At 38.1% G+C, this 18093-nt stretch overlaps 1 protein-coding gene across 1 annotated transcript in view; it reads left to right on the top strand.

Moving 5' to 3' along the window:
• The window catches only part of LOC143794423 (uncharacterized), a 77204-nt gene extending 67387 nt beyond the window's left edge, over positions 1 to 9817 (top strand). The window contains exons 8-9 of the mRNA XM_077280961.1: positions 2497 to 2555; positions 8392 to 9817. The gene's annotated coding sequence lies outside the window, so the exon portion shown is untranslated. The remainder of the gene's footprint in view (positions 1 to 2496; positions 2556 to 8391) is intronic.
• Positions 9818 to 18093: the final 8276 nt, after the last annotated feature.

Raw genomic sequence — 18093 nt, 5'->3', positions numbered from 1 at the left:
CGTTGAAACTGTCTTCAACGATGCCGAAGTCCCCCTGCAGCACACGGGTAACCAGGGTAAACATCGGGTTACTAAGCGCAGGGCCGCACTTAGTAACCCGATGTTTACCCTGGTTACCAAAAAAAACAAACAGTACATACTCACCATCTGATGTCTGTCAGGTCCCTTGCCGTCTGCTTCCTGCTCTGACTGAGTGCCGCCGTACAGTGAGAGCAGAGCGCAGCGGTGACGTCACTGCTGTGCTGTGCTCTCACTGTACGGCGGCACTCAGTCAGAGCAGGAAGCAGACGGCAAGGGACCTGACGGACATCAGATGGTGAGTATGTACTGTTTTTTTTTTTTTACATTTACGCTGGTAACCAGGGTAAACATCGGGTTACTAAGCGCGGCCCTGCGCTTAGTAACCCGATGTTTACCCTGGTTACCAGTGAAGACATCGCTGGATCGGTGTCACACACACCGATTCAGCGATGTCAGCGGGACCTCAACGACCAAAAAAAGGTCCAGGCCATTCCGACACGACCAGCGATCTCGCAGCAGGGGCCGGGTCGCTGGTACGTGTCACACATAGCGAGATCGCTACTGAGGTCGCTGTTGCGTCACAAAACTTGTGACTCAGCAGCGATCTCGCTAGCGATCTCGCTATGTGTGACGGGGCCTTAAGATTGGTAATCATGTAAAGAAATCATTCCATTACTCTAATTAGTGTCTCAGGGACCTCAAGTCATTGTTCTCCCAGCCACTAGCCCCATTGTGTGGAATGGGACAGTAGACCCAGCTGAGCTGTCACAACAGGAGATCTCACTTGCAGTCCCAAGTGATGAGTTCAGCGTGAGGAAAATATCCCATAATGCACAGTTCACTTTTGGGGGGGTTTATGAAAACTTCTCCTCATTCAGGCGGCTTATCCCAGGGTGGGAGAACAATAAGTCACATGTTTAGTGAGAGAGTTGATGCAGTTAAGGTACCATCACACTGAGCAACTTTTGAACGAGAACGACAGCGATCCGTGACGTTGCAGCGTCCTGGATAGCGATCTCGTTGTGTTTGACATGCAGCAGCGATCAGGATCCTGCTGTGACATCGCTGGTCGGAGCTAGAAGGCCAGAACTTTATTTCGTCGCTGGATCACCCGCTGTCATCGCTGGATCAGTGTGTGTGACGCCGATCCAGCGATGTGTTCGCTTGTAACCAGGGTAAACATCGGGTTACTAAGCACAGGGCCGCGCTTAGTAACCCGATGTTTACCCTGGTTACCATTGTAAATGTAAAAAAAAAAAAAACACTACATACTCACATTCCGGTGTCTGTCACGTCCTTCGCCGTCAGCTTCCCGCACTGACTGTGAGCGCCGGCCGTAAAGTAAAAGCAGAGCACAGCGGTGACGTCACCGCTGTGCTGTGCTTTACGGCCGGCGCTGACACAGTCAGTGCGAGAAGCTGACGGCGAGGGACGTGACAGACACCGTAATGTAAGTATGTAGTGTTTTTTTTTTTTTTACATTTACAATGGTAACCAGGGTAAACATCGGGTTACTAAGCGCGGCCCTGCGCTTAGTAACCCGATGTTTACCCTGGTTACCCAGGGACTTCGGCATCGTTGGTCGCTGGAGAGCTGTCTGTGTGACAGCTCTCCAGCGACCACACAACGACTTACCAACGATCACGGCCAGGTCATATCGTTGGTCGTGATCGTTGGTAAATCGTTTAGTGTAACGGTACCTTTATGCCGAGGGGCAAGAATCTGTTAGTGTGTTCCTGGTGCCCCTGTATGGATGGCCTATGGAGATTGGAGATTGGCTGCCGACTGGGCTGGATACACGTACTATGGTCATGGGATCTGTCATCTGGATTTTAAGAACTATCTTAAGGACTGTTCCTGATAGGTACATGTGCTACAGGCTAATTTTTGTTTAAAATGTTCCTAAAAAGACAATAAGTTGGGATGTGCTGAATTTTTTGTGTAAGTATCTGGTATGTGCATGTGTAGAAATATACCGAATTACATGCCTTGGCATGCTATCAGTGACATTAATAATGGTTGCCTGATAAATATTCTGTCATGCTGAATGCAAAATCATCAAGATGCTTTACAAGCATTTCTCTATGCAATTGCTGACCAATGACATCACAGATATGCTTGATGGGAGACCAGTCTAGGGATGCTGCAGGTCATGGTAGCACATTTATGTAATGCATGCTCATCTAAGTTGCGTAAATAACATTCAACACTTTATACAAATGACTGCACCACTGATTTTATGATTAATCCATTCTGTTTTGCAAGTGAAATTATACATCACAGCCAAGTCTAAGTCGTCAAACAGTGTCTACACAAACCATAAGAAGGGATTTGCTTGACACTGGGCTACAAGTCAGACTTTCAGTTAAGCCACTGCTCTCAAATGCTATTATTGTGTATAGCAAGATAGTAATTAAGGCTGAAATGGAGGTCTATTCTCTTCAGTGATGAGTTTTGCTTTTTTTTTTACACAAGGAAAGCTGGAGATTGGTTTGGAGACCTTGTGGACGATGCCAGTATGAGGACTTCATGAGGTAACATCACTCTGGTCCTACTATCATGATGAATGTGACAGGTGGTGCACCGTATAATAGCCAGATCCGTCCAGCCTTCTTTCCAGATACACTAGTGGCTTTTTATTATTGATTTTATTGTGGAACCAGTGATGTGGCCATTTATCCAAAGTACCCCAGTAGCCATTTTTCAACACAGCAATGCCAGGCTGCTTGTTTCTCATGCTACTTTGAGCAGGCTAGGTTCCTGAAACATGTTACCAAGGCTTACAGTGTCTCTGGACTTGTCTCCCATCTGGCACACATGGGATGTCTTTGCTAAGAGAGCAGCCAGCAGCAAATCTTGATGATTTGCATGCTTAAGTGCATTCAGCTTGGTATAACATTCCTCAGATAATCATTATTAACCTCATTGATTGCATGCCAAGGTGCACATGTACATGTATTCCCATGTGAGGTACTCAAACTCGTTCATTATGTTTTGGGGGTTTGGTTATATTTTTTTATTATTTGCCTATGATTCACACATTCATTAATAAACACTGCTCCACAGTGAAATTGTAGCACTGACAATGAAAAGTCATGGAATCATGGAAATCACCGGATTAATAAACATGTTAATGATAAGCAAGTGATGAAAAAACTAGAAACTACATTTTCAAAACATCAGTATCAAGTATGAGCAGTATCCATAGAGAATTATTTATCCTTCCTGTGGAATGGCTCAATAAAACTCCCCCAAAAAATAAAAAGCTGTGACGGAATCATGAAAAAGTTATAGACTTTAATCAGCTGTCTGCTGAACAATGATTTGGATGATTGTTCATACAACAGTCATCTTAGCAAAGTCTCTCATACACAGGAGCATATGTTCAGCCAAGTGTTTTCTATCAGAAAGCCTCCGGCTTACATGTTGGCTGGTGACTTATCTTCAGGAGATCATTGTGATTAAAGCGGGGGTCACACTAGAGAGGAATACAGACGTATGAAAGCAAAAAAAACGCATTGCACACTGACCAATGTTTCTCTATGGGGCAGCTCCTATCTGGCATATATTTTTGGGCCGTATTTTACAGGCTGAGAAAATCGCAGCATGCTGCGTTTGTCAGCGTATTGCGCAGAAAATCAGCCAATGAAAGTCTATGGGGGTGAGAAAAATATGGATTACACACGGACCATGCGTGTGACTTACGAGAAATACGCAGTGGTGTTCTAGAGAAAAGCCGGTAATTCAGTGCGGTGTTCAGTAAAATCACACTGACAGGTTAGAATAGGATAGCTAAAATAAATGTCCACACATAGTATAGGTAGATATATATATATATATATATATATATATATATATATATATCAGTGAGACACACACATATATATATATATATATATATATATATGTGTGTGTCTCACTGATATATATATATATATATATATATATATATATATATATATATATATATATATATTTATTTAATACAGAGCTAGATAGCAGAAAAGCCGGTAATTCAATTGCCGGCTTTTGCTATCTCCTTATCAAACCCGACAGGATATAAGACATGGTTTACATACAGTAAACCATTTCATATCCCTTATATTTTTACATATTCCTCACTAATAATGTTAGTAGTGTGTGAGTGCAAAATTTGGGAGCTTTAGGTGTTAAAATAAAGGGTTAAATCACGGAAAAAACTGGCGTGGGCTCCCACGCAATTTTCTCCGCCAGAGTGAGAAAGCCAGTGACTGAGGGCAGATATTAATAGCCTAGGGAGGTACCATGGTTATTGGCCCCCCTGGATAAAAACATCTGCCCCAAGCCACCCCAGAAACGGCGCATCTGTAAGATGCGCCTATTCTCACACTTAGCCTCTCTCTTCCCACTCCCGAGTAGTGGTGGGATATGGGGTAATAAAGGGTTAATGTCACCTTTCTAATGTAAGGTGACATTAAGCCTGATTAATAATGGAGAGGTGTCAATAAGACACCTATCCATTATTAATCCAATATTAATAAAGGTATAAGTCAAAATGGGTTGGCGTGAAATGATTTTGCACAGAGGTATTTGCTGCAAAAAAAGGACAACACCACAAAATTGTCAGTGAAAAACAACTTAGCATACTACATAATTTGCGCAAAAATACCTTCTGAGGTTATAGAAATAAATGACATATTTATTGGAAATTCAATAAAATCCAAATTCAGCCAGTCGGCTATTTACAATAAAAACTGAATAAAATAAGTCCAAATGAAGTCCTAAAAGTCAGGTTGATTAACTCCAGCGCGTATAATATTTCAACAACTGGTGCACAGAGTCCCCCACAGTACATGAACTTGCAGATAAAGCTGTGTGCGATATGTAATGTTGAGGTTACCTCCATCACCGTAGTACTTTAGTCTGCAGTGCGGGATTCTTTTCTGAAGATAATGGTTGCAGCAAAAAAGTTATTTCAGGAGCGTGGTCCCGGCTGGTGACTCACGCTCCTTTAGCCTTCTTTCCAGCGGCGTGCGAGTGTGTGCAGGCTCGTAGTTGAAGTCCGCGGTACTAGGATAGACCTGCAGGACCTTGCGTGACGTGTGTTGTCACATGACCAGCGAGGGTAAGAGGCATCGTTAGGACCAATTCCTATACGTTTCGGGTTAGAAAAATACACACACATTAGGAAAAAAGTATTTTAATGAAATAAATACACATGGTGTTGTAATAGCTTTATTATATGTCCAATCCAAATGACGACCCTTGTCTTCTGAAAAAAAATTTAAAATAAAAAAAACAACAATATCCCATACCTGTCCGCCGTACAGTCATGTCCCACGATGTAAATCCATCTAAGGGGTTAAATAATTTTACAACCAGGAGCCAGCTAATGCAGCTGCCCCAGACTGTAAAAACTGGGGAATGAATGGAATGCAGGGGAACGTAGCTACCTAGATTTGCGGTGCTGCGCCCCCTGCTGGCAGAACCTCATATGAACTCTAGCGTGGGAATTATTTCAGAATATTAGTTCATATTAGGTTCTGCCAGCAGGGGCGCAGCACCGCAAGTCTAGGTAGCTACGTTCCCCTGCATTCCATTCATTCCCCAGTTTTTATAGCCAGGGGCAGCTGCATTAGCAGCAAAATAAACGATTTTCTTGTGCAAAAGTGGTAAAACATAACATAGGTATAAATTGGGTATAAGCACTTTATAAGTTGGTATGTACTTTCATGAACTTAAATATTTAATATGTTAACTGAGGTCTTTAAACTCTGAGCTGTAGCTCTTGATTTTTCTGCAATTTATTTTTAGTATTGCAGTTTGACTTTGTGAGAATTTTTTTGGACATTCGCTCTTGGGAAAATTATTTGCAAGTAGAATGCATTCAAGACAGTAAACAATCTACCGTAATTTTAAGGGTAGGTTAATTTTAACATTGAAAGATAGAATATCAAAAACAAAATCAAGGAAATCACATTGAATAAATTATATAAATTCATTTGCATTTTGCAGTGAGTAATAAGTATTTGATCCCCTACCAACCATTAAGAGTTCTGGCTCTTACAGACCAGTTAGATGCTCCTAATCAACTTGTCACCTGCTTTAAAGACAGCTGTCTTACATAGTTACCTTTATAAAAGACTCCTGTCCACAGACTCAATCAGTCAGACTCTAACCTCCACAACATGGGAAAGACCAAAGAGCTTTATAAGAATGTCAGGGACAAGATCATAGACCTGCACAAAGCTAGAATGGGCTACAAAATTATAAGTAAGACGCTGGGTGAAAAGGAGACAACTGTTGGTGCAATAGTAAGAAAATGGAAGAAATACAAAATGACTGTCAATCAACATCGATCTGGGGCACCATGCAAAATCTAATCTCGTGGGGTATCCTTGATCATGAGGAAGGGGAGAGATCAGCCTAAAACTACATGGGGGAAACTTGTTATTGATCTCAAGGCAGCTGGGACCACAGTCACCAAGAAAACCATTGGAAACACATTACGCCGTAAAAGTTTAAAATCCTGCAGTGCCCGCAAGGTCCCCCTGCTCAACAAGGCACATGTGCAGGCCTGTCTGAAATTTGCCAATGAACACCTGGATGCATCTATGAGTGACTGGGAGAAGGTGCTGTGGTCAGATGAGACAAAAATTGAGGTCTTTGTCATTATCTCAACTCGCCGTGTTTGGATGAAGAGAAATGCTGCCTTTTGACCCAAAGAACACCGTCCCCACTGTCAAGCATGGAGGTGGAAACATTATGTTTTGGGGGTGTTTCTCTGCTAAAGATATAGGACTACTTCATCAATGGGAGGATGGATGAAGCCATGTACTGTAAAATCCTGAGTGACAACCTCCTTCCCTCCACCAGGACATTAAAAATGCATTGAGGGTGGGCATTCCAGCAAGACAATGACCCAAAACATACAGCCAAGGCAACAAAGGAGTGGCTCAAAAAGAAACACATTAAGGTCATGGAGTGGCCTAGCCAGTCTCCAGACTTTAATCCCATAGAAAACTTATGGAGAGAGTTAAAGCTCTGAGTTGCCAAGTGACAGTCTCAAAATCTTAATGATTTAGAGATGATCTGCAAAGAGTAGTGGCCCAAAATTCCTCCTGACATTTGCTCAAACCTCATCATCAACTACAAAAAACATCTGACTGCTGTGCTTGCCAACAAGGGTTTTGCCACCAACTATTAAGTCTTGTTTGCCAGAGGGATCAAATACTTATTTCTCACTGCAAAATACAAATACATTTATATAATTTATACAATGTGATTTTCTGGATTTTTTTTATATTCTATCTCTCAATATTAAAGTTAACCTACCCTTAAAATGATAGACTGTTCCTGTCTTTGTCAGTAGACAAAATTACAAAATTAGCAAGGGATCAAATACTTATTTCTCCCACTGTATGCCTGAATGCATCAGTCCAGCAAATTCACTAAACTTCTGCTTTTATAGAGGTGATCTCACTTTTCTAATGAAAATGAATGAAAGGCATTTAATTAGCATCACCTGCGTGCAACTTGACTTCTTAGTTCCTATAGAAATAGTAGCGGTGTACATAGTTTTCACACAGTGTTTATGCATTTTGACCTAACTATTGATAAATAATAATGATGTAGTTTCATATTTGATGTGTTGTTGCTCATCTGAGATTGTATTTACCTAATTTTTATACCTTCTAAGGACCAGACATTTTTTTTACTATGTCCTGATACTTTAAACCATTAAATTCAACTACAGTGTACATAGCTTTTATTATGACTATTATTATATATACAATTATAAAACAGATTGTGCGTTGGGCATAACCTACCAAGTGAATATACTGCAACAGAGATGTAAAAGCCAGCACAGAGATATAATGGCTACTGCAGTTATAGCACAAGCAAAATATTCTTCCATCATTTCTAACTATAAATGAGACTGGAGCTTTAAATAAGTGCCTTCATTTTACTAATCAGCTAACAATCATTTGCTTGTCAGCTTGAAATTGCACCAGATCACATGTTGAATGGTAATTTCCAAAGTGTCAGTTCATCATGAAGTAAAACTAAATATAAACCTGCAGTCATATGTCACACCTTCTTTGTGTCAAGGAAATGAACCAAAGGTACGATAATCTGCAGAACCAATTATTTTTGTCTTCTGTCTGAATGTCAACAAGCACTAATCAATATCATCCTTTAAGCCTTGAAGACCCAAGTGTATACAATTTGTGACAATGATCTGCCACCTACTTTGCCAATCAGCATGAATTTAAGATGTGTTTTGAGGCCAGATGTAATTAGGAGGCAGCAGAACTGAATTACTGGTACATAACATTGCAGGCACAACTGAACGGCATTTGATGATGTATTTATTTCAATTCTTTTCAGATAAGTGCTTTGTCTGCGGAGTGCTATTTCCAAAAATCAATGTGTTGCAGCATGCAGGGAAGATGCCATGATCCGTTACTCTGCACGTACAGTACACCTCAACAATGTGATCACATCACCAGAGAGAGATTTTATTATAAGGACCGGCACAGATGGTTTCTTGAACATGATTGAAAACTGGAATGCCAATTTCAGCTCAAGAAAAGGAAATGAAGAATACCAAATTAAATTGGTACATTATGTAGGCTGCTGAATACGTATGATGTATGCTGGGAAATGAGGGGGTATAATGTAGTATATATTGAAATTTAGTCTCTGAGTGTTGATCTGCTGTAGTAGGGTTGTATGTCAGTTTACTTAGGAAAATCCATATTGCAACCAGTATGGATAAGATGATTCGAAAGAAATTAAATCTAAATATATATGTAACTCTTCCAGAGAATTAACCTGACCAACCCCAGAGCATAATGTTTATTCTATATTAGCCCATATTAACTATTGCATCATTGATCGGACTAATGTTTAATTTGGCAAAAGACAGGAAGAGCCACCTGCCATATTTATACCCCTGATCACATCCACGTTGACTACCATTTGTATGTATCTATGTAAATCATCTCTCCTTGACACAACTCTGGAGATCAACCCTCAGGATCAAATTTTAACATACATTATGTGACAAAGTTGGAGCACTGTCTGTATAAATGATATGACACTTTTTTCCCATACTTTCGCCATTGGAGTCCATTTGTAGTCTGTCAGCTATTGATTTGACGTTACAGTACTCAGTCAGAAGTGAAAATTAGCATTATTTTCAGAATTCTGGTATTCAGTTAGTGCTATAAAAAGTTGGGATAGTCTTAAAAGTGAATCCCTGTTTAGAAATACTTGACACTTGATCAAAAGTAGGTTTGGGACATAGGTTTTACCATATATGTGTAGGCGTGTGATCATTTTCCACATCCTTGAACATCTACCATTTAGTAATCTATGACAAGCATTTTTTCTTCATTATTCCTTTATTAAGATTTCTCACAGTGAGCTCTGAAGCAATCCCATGTATCATTTAGCCTTTTCCTAACCTTGAAACACAATATATTTGTGAGAGAAAAAGCTATTTTATTTTTTATTCTGCGTAGTTCCCTTTTATTTTACAAGGTGCTTTGTGACTCTTAGAACCTTTGTGCGTTTTCAAATGATCTGCAGATGTTTTGTTTGAGCAGATTATCTTGGAAAATGCAGTTTTCTTTATGGGAATAATTAGCAACTAGAAATCGGAATAAGCTTTCACACTCCTTTGATGCTTAAAGACAATTAAGCTAATTACCTCTCCAATGTCATCTGCTCTTATGTGATTGTTTATTTTATATTATGCTTGAATTAGTAGATTACTCATCTGCTGCGTACAATAAAGTAGTTAGCAGTACTTTGCTTCCTGTGAGGTTGATGGAGATGGTTCATCCATAGTGATTATTAAAGGAAGGTCCTCCTCGGCCATTGTATGCTAATGCCAAAGCACTTTGAAAGATATCAAAGAACATCTAATGGATTTCAGGCAAGGGATAATTACAGTGACTGGCTGTAGCTTATTAATCCATGGCTTTAATGTTACTTTTCTATCTAAAGCTTTAATATTGTGTAAGGAGGAGAGAGTGGACTGGGAATGAGATGTTTATATTCCCTAAGCGCTGGAAGGTAAATGCTTATGCTTTCTAATCTCATGTTTTGCTAGTCTGTCTTCCAGTTGGAAGATAAAGTTGGAGACCTTTCCATTGCTTCTGTTTATTGGTGATTTTATGGGTAAAATACTGTTGATTTGGGAAAAAGTTAATGTGTTAAGGTAGTAGAAAGAAATATAGGGACTGTAGGTAGAAATGATAGGGACTGTAGGAAGAAACCAGTCTGTGACATACTGAATAATATTGGCTTGCCGGTGTAAATGCCGAATATTGATGTACGGCAATGTAATGTTATTTTAATGCAATAATTGTAAAATGTGGTCTGTTCCTTAAGGCGACTATAATAGGCAATATATTCTCTATAGGTTGTACGACCAGTGACCTACTTGTCTTTTCTCTGCTGATGTTAATTATCCTGTAGTACCTGAAGGTTATAAAAAAATTGTCAATGATCATGCTGTGAATATGGCAATTACAGGTCAAAGCATAATATGCAGTCATTCAGGGCACTGTTCTTTTGCACTTTCAACCCTCTATCTTGTGGGTGTATGAATGTGCTGTAAAAATGACATTTTCACGGCAGTATTAGAGAAAAGAAGCCATTACCCCAGGGTTTTGCTCTTGAGCACTTTAGACTCTTCAATGTATGAGGAATGTCATTAGGAGATATACAAGTTCCCCACCACTATAATCTCTGCAATGATAAGTATGGTGAATTACACATTTTGAAATAATTGCCACTTATGGCTCTGGTAATCTATTCAGTAGTACGACTCATTACCTCCGGATATATTGTGTTTGAATTTCAAATTGAAAGTTATTTTTAAACAGTTAGAAATGGATGTAGACGTGAAACTGAAAAACTGAAATCAAGGTTGTGGAAATGTGAAGAGATGATAGAGATACATGTGCAGAATATAGGTCACTTCCAGCCTGATTGGAAGCTAATATGGTTAGCAGACCTTGAGATGATATGACATCATATTCATATACTACATGGTTCATTGCTCCAATTAACATTTCCCATTCCATTTACACCACATTTATTGGAATTGATGGTCATGTAGTGACTGAACTCTTTAGATTGTCAAGTCCTTCTAAGTGTGTTGACTTGCATGTGCTTTCCTCCTTCTTGAAAACTCTTTTTACTTGACAAATTCTAAGTATTGTTTTGTCCTCATAAGAGCGATACAAATGATTAAGGCCAAATCAATTATACACTTTGTCCATGTTATAGTCATTGAATTTAAGAATGGCTTAGTGATATAAAAACGGATCATCAGCTAGGAGAAGGGAAGCAAAATGTGACAAAGATTAATATATCTGTGCTCTTTTTTTATATCACGGTGTCTATTCAAAAGTTCTTCTAAGAACACATGAGAATGTGAACTCTTAACATGTTCTTCATATTTTCATGTTTCGAGCATTTATGATGTCTAGGGAATGGCAGGCCTTTAAGGAAGCTACATGAAGGATAATGGTCTATAATTTCTCATGAGGCATAATTCAACGTTCCTAAGATTGACGTAACGTCTGTAAAAAAGTTTATGTCAATCAAATAACTTTGATATCTGTTGTTACCAGTCTATGTGTGCATCCCAGTCGTATTATTGGTGACCAACTGCATGTGTATTAACATACTAACAACTGCAGACACACAGTAAATGCAATAACTGAGTCTACAGCTTTGGTTAAAACTAACACCACTTAATATTAACTAACCAAACTAACCAGGAACTAAAGCATGCTGTACTAACCTCACTTTCTACTAACCATGCAGAGACACAGCAAACTGTTCCAGTTACTGACTCTGCCCGTTTTTCTCTTTTTACTACTAACTTGTAAATAGCAAACTCACTAACATGAATTGCCTGTCCTGTCTTCTCAATTGTCTGGTGGTGATGTGATTCAACTGAGTGTGACAACTCAGAGGAAATGATCTGGAGTCTGCAATGCGCATTTACTAACGTTTTTTACTACTAACAACACTAACAGTATTAAACACACTAACGTACTGAAACAGTTCTGTGCTACTCACACCGATAATTGAACAAGGTTTCAGTTTACCGAGAGACCAAAAGGAAAGTACGATGTTTAAAGAGAAACTATCACCAGAATAGGTTTCTTTAAGGTTAGGGCACCTAAATGATGCCCAATGAAAGCTGAACAAGTATGTGCAATTACACCCACTACATGGCTCAACAAGTGCCAAATAAGAAGTGAGCTCACCCACCTGACTCCTAAGAAGTAAGATTCTTCCTGCCTCTTAGGGGTGATGGCTGATGGGCAGTATGTCAAGTAACATCTCTTGGCTCTGATTAAGAGCTGCACTTAGCCATTATAAAGTCCTCTACATTTTTAAAGGCAGTTTAGCAGGCACAATTGCACCTACTAGTTTAGCACCATTAACGCTTCTTACAGATGTAATACATGTAAAGGGGCCTGTCCTGGTGACAGGTTGCCATTATCATACTCCTATTATTATTATTATGATTAATAATAATCAGGGTTATTACTGTATATATGATTTTTGTGAGTGAGGCTATGTATGAGGATTTTTTAAATGGCAAATTGCCTACATTGAGTCAAGAAAATATTATACTAAGCAATTACCCTTCATCTTCACACAACACATTCAATTTGAAAAATAACCCAAAAATGGCACCAGTAAGGTTTGTCTCCCTACTGGACCTCGTGGCTTATATCGCATCTTGGCCTTGTTACCATATGTAACATCTAACGATCCTTTGGCTATCTTGTTGACCAGTCTACTATTTTAAGTTGTATAGCTCCAAATCACAGAGATAGGTAGTGCATTTCATAGTGTTATATAATAATTATTACATATATCTGATTTACATACGACAGAATAGTATCCAATATAATCTTACCAAATGTTGAGAACTAGTCAATAAAGAGGATTTTTCATTGCTCTCTTTCATACATAGCCTCCCACATACCTACCTTGGAGTAGTGGCAGTAAAGTCCTTTGCCTTGCCATGTATTTATCACCGTAGCCAGTAAATTTATTCAATGCTTACACATTAAAAGATCATAGACCATGTAAGTTCTAACCGTTGGGCCTAATTTACATGACTGGCAAAGAACTTGAGAACCATTACCCATAAGCAGTCATTACACGTACATGTCGTTGAAACCATCAAGGATTGTTACAGTAAATTCTGAATCTATCACCCAGAAATCATGTCTTTCCTCTGACTGCAAACCAATGTTTATTGACTAGAGTAGCCTGCCATGATGTCCTACTGTCTTGTGGAAAACAGTATTTTGCTTTAGTGCACCTTAGAAGCTAAATTTCAAATTGTGCTTTCTAATTCTTTGTGGAACAAAGTATTTTTCCTTCATCCAAATAGAAAATTTTGCATGTCTTCCTTTCTCAGAACTACCAGTAATGCATGAAAAAAAGAAAAAGCGTCCTATTAACTAGTTCCAACTCTTTGTGACAATAATACTAATGCAAAATGCACGCATAACGCTTCATAAAATAAAAGGCAATGCTGAAAATTTCTGTACAGAAAATGACTAATACCTACTAACTTCCGATGCATGCTGAAGGCTCCACCGAGAGCATCTGCAATTAACCTATCAATTGATCTTCTACTAATCTACAGCATGACACACTTGATATACTATCAGTGTATTACCCTGTCTGACTCTAACCATAAATTGCTTTGCTAATGATTGTTGTAAGATCTCATATTGGAATGTAAGGTTGTCGTTATTTTATGTGAAATCTCCAGTACAAACCACTATGGAGATTTATGTTCACTCATTACAGGACTCATTTGGGTCTTTCTAATAAACATCTACCATTGATTTTTTTCCTGTTTAAGGTGTTGTATGTTTCCAGGGACTTTGCTGAAATATCATGTACTTTGGTGTATATCCTTGTAAACCCTCAGTACATCTTAACATATCATGTGGAATATGCCATGATTAACATAGTGCATGCTTATGTATATACTAATATTAGCTTTTCATGAGCAGTTCTTAGCTTATGAGCAAAGAAAGTGTTTATAGTATGATGCCATTCATTGGACCAACCTATCATGTAATCTTATAATACAGTCTCAACATATTTACTAAAAGAGAGCAAAGAAGCATTTTATAGTACTTCCATGTATGTCTAAAACTCAGAATGCTCTTATATAGGAGAAGTAACATGCATATGTACTACATGCCAAAGAGATTGTAAACTTTTTGTTAACTTAATGGACCTTTCAATGAGGGTGAGTTTACTAATTACAACAAAGACATTTGTTGATCCAAGATGTTATCATACTATTCTTATGTTCTCCTTTCTTTGTGATAAACATGTTGGCATTACATAGAGATATTGGGCCTTAAATATCTAAGCTGGGTCATAGAAAATGTGTTTATGTTGCCCATTTCCAACAATCAATTCGAATTTCTAGACTTTCATTGGTCACTACCAGCATGAAAAATCATTTTTCTTTGGAACAGGTATGATACTAAAGGCGTACTAAAGTTATGGGTTTGTCCACATGTGTGACTTCTCAAGCTATACCATATAAGTAGCACACATTGATCCAAATGTTTATCTGCTTCTGTTAACTACATGGACACTGAAGATATATACAACTGAAAGTTTTGTATGGCATCATCATGCACATGTTTCCTATCATAGTATGAGGGGAATATTTATTGTCTGTGGAGAACAGTAGCATGGAATGGAATAGAATACTATTCTGTTTTACAAGAGATTCATTGCTTCATTGCTAAAAGATCATGGCTTGAGAACTTGAGAAAATACTCCTGTAAATAAGGTTACAGGCTCATCCAAACTCGCTGCTTTTCTCTGGTGAGCACAGATTTGTTCCATATTAAGTTACTTTCAACTTCAATTTACTTTCAACCAGCAGTGGCAGTAGGAGAGTTAGTGGAAAGAGTAGCAACTAGTGATGAGCAAATATACTCGTTACTCGAGATTTCCCGAGCATGCTCAAGGGTCCTCCAAGTATTTTTTAATGCTCGGAGATTTAGTTTTTCTTGCCGCAGCTGCATGATTTACATCTGTTAGCCAGCATAAGTACATGTGGGGGTTGCCTGATTGCTAGGGAATCCCCACATGTAATCAAGCAGGCTAGTAGCTGTAAATCATTCAGCTGCAGCGATGAAAACTAAATCTCCGAGCACTAAAAAATACTCGGACACCCGAGCATGCTCGAGAAATCTCGAGTAACGAGTATATTCGCTCATCACTAGTAGTAACCTTTACCGTGAGGGCAATATGGAGTATTATTTGCTTTGAAAATGCCATTCATACACACAAAATAAAAAAATAAATAACCGCTTCACCACTACAGTCCCCAAGATTGGTATTTAGAGACTATGTCCAAGTATAATAACACCTAGGGATCTACTTATTTAACCCTACATGTCTATACTGGAATATTCATTTAAGATGCTAAGATGTTTATTTTCTTTGCCAATACCTTTATGAGTATTTTCCTATTATGTTATAGTGTTTTCCTTGTGACTAAATATTGGATATTCACATAATTTCTTTCACTTAAATTAAAGATTGCAATTGTGACATTGATGGACATATTTGTGATCTCCTTTGAAAAGACGCTTTACCTGAATGAGCCTCAATATTCTTATTTCATCAATTCTGTGACTTCGTTAAATGAGTGAAGCGTGTCATGCATGTTTATATACTCAGGAAAGTAAATATGCTCTTATTTTAAACTGTCCCTCAGGATGATTTTAATTCTTCAAAAATGCATGTATAAGACTTAGATAAACAGCAGCTGTAATCCTGTTAGATTGTGCAGCACCTGGATGAAGGCATTGTCACTAAGCCGCAATGCATCTACAAAGATTAATGGAAAGCACATTAATGGCTTTTAAATAAACAGCAATCTTCTTACGCAGCTGATGAAGGATGAATAGAAGCCTTTTACAATTAGTATATTGTTAGTTTTTTTAAACTATTTGTTTTTTAAATGTGGCGGCACATAAAAAAGAAGGTTGAAGTTTTAGTTCATTCTCCTTCCATGCTTGCAGTTTAGTAGTTCAGTGGCAGTTCTGTGACAAAATGTGTGACAGTCCGGTTGTGATAAGCCCTGACAACAAATGCTAATCTCAATGCTGAACTCACGTTGTGCTAAACTCCCAGCAGAGAACAGAACTGAAGCCACGTTTGTCTTAAGGTGCATTTACAATGCGCTATGTGCACTGCTAAATGACCACAAACCGACGATATGTTTACCGGTCAAGAGCCATTTAACAGCCTGTCTACACACGCCGAACGTACTTCAGATGTGCTCTGAACGTTCAGTAATAGATTTTTCCATAGCCACAGACTGCCATTGTTTTTGGCACTGCAGGTCCTGGTTGCAGAGGATGAAATGCTGCCATGAACAATAATCTTTTCCCCAACCAAAAGATCTTTTCACCTAATGAGCGAGCGTTTCCGTCATTTGTCTGCTGATCGTCAGTCTGTGTAACCCGCACTATAGTCTTGCAGCGTAAATGCACCTTTAGGCAACATTGCTAAGCAGATTTAAATATATATAGTTATACATATATATACATATATATATTTCAATAAAAAACTGGTATAAATGTATCTTATTATTGATAGATTCCACCACAAAATAAAATTCATACTGTATAATGCTAGTGCAAACTAATGTCTACTTGCATGAGCCATATGTTTGGTGACAAGCATAAGATTGGATTCTATTCTGATAGATCATAAAAGCCTTTTCTAAAGATTAGCTAAGAAAAAGCTTTTGCTTACCTACCAGGTTTGGATCTGATCCTATCATTGGCACTTACCATATGGATCGCGAACAAGCTGTTATTGCCATAAGCAATATAAACATATCTCAACTGAGAATGTGAGAATTGTAGTTTTCACTTCAGATAATTTACCAGTAGTGGATTAGTATGACATATTCTAAAATCACCTAATGAAATGTTTTTTTCTTGAATCATGAATGAACATTTATTTCTACCTCATTATTTTCATATAGTAATGTATAGAAACTTTGTGTTGAGAAACAGAACAATATAGCATTAAAGAATAAACTGTTTTTTAAGGAGTGGCTAAACCTAAAATACAAGCAGGGTCCTAAAAGAGAGCAGCGTTGGTAACATTCACTAGTACATTTAGAAACGTTTTCTGTCTAAATTCCATTTCAGATTTTCCATTTCTATTAGGCCACATATTAGCAATCACTAGGAATAGCTTTTATGGCGACCACATCTACATTATATATTGATCTATTTGGATATATAATTTGATGGAAGGTGAATAACCTATTTTGAAATATTACAACATAAATGCAGTAGCCATTTTGACTGAAGGGGTCCAATCAATTTCTAAATTAACAATTTGCTTTACTGCTCAATAGATACGACATATAAAAATTAAAATTTTCTGCACAGTTTTGCAAAAATTTCAAGTGTAAGTGATGATATTATTTTTTTCCTAAGAAACGTTTCCAAGCTGAAATAACATAATAAAATTGAGAGTATTTCTAGAATTACATTCAGAAAATAGTTTTGTTTGACTTTATAGAAACTTTCAATACAGTTTTACATTTTAAGTGAGATGTTAAAATATGTTAATGTTACAGAGGGCCTTTTATATTGTATTATTGGTTTAGTCAGCTCATGTGCTGGAACTTGAATATCCTTATTTTATTTCTTCATTTTAAGGAAAAATTGATATGCTGTATTATGCTTAGTGTAGGGCCTAAGGGGACAGTACTTGGCACAAGGATTTAAAGGACACCAAAGACTCTCAGTGTCGTGGACTGCACCCCTAGACTGTACATTAAGTATTGCACAGTGTTTTAGTTTTCTCTGGAGTATGTTGCATCAAAGGATAGATACCACCAATGCTCAATGGATCCCAAATGATTCTGATGGGGAATACTGCTATTCTTCAAATTACATATAACAATTTGTGGTAGAGGCTCCAACACAAATGCGAACAGAGCCTCATGTTGATTTTTGTGTGCCCCAT

The sequence above is a fragment of the Ranitomeya variabilis genome, chromosome 1 (assembly GCF_051348905.1).
Source record: "Ranitomeya variabilis isolate aRanVar5 chromosome 1, aRanVar5.hap1, whole genome shotgun sequence".
Lineage (NCBI taxonomy): Eukaryota > Metazoa > Chordata > Amphibia > Anura > Dendrobatidae > Ranitomeya > Ranitomeya variabilis.
The sequence above is the reverse complement of the archived record's forward strand: the minus strand, read 5'-3'. Positions and strand labels throughout refer to the sequence as shown.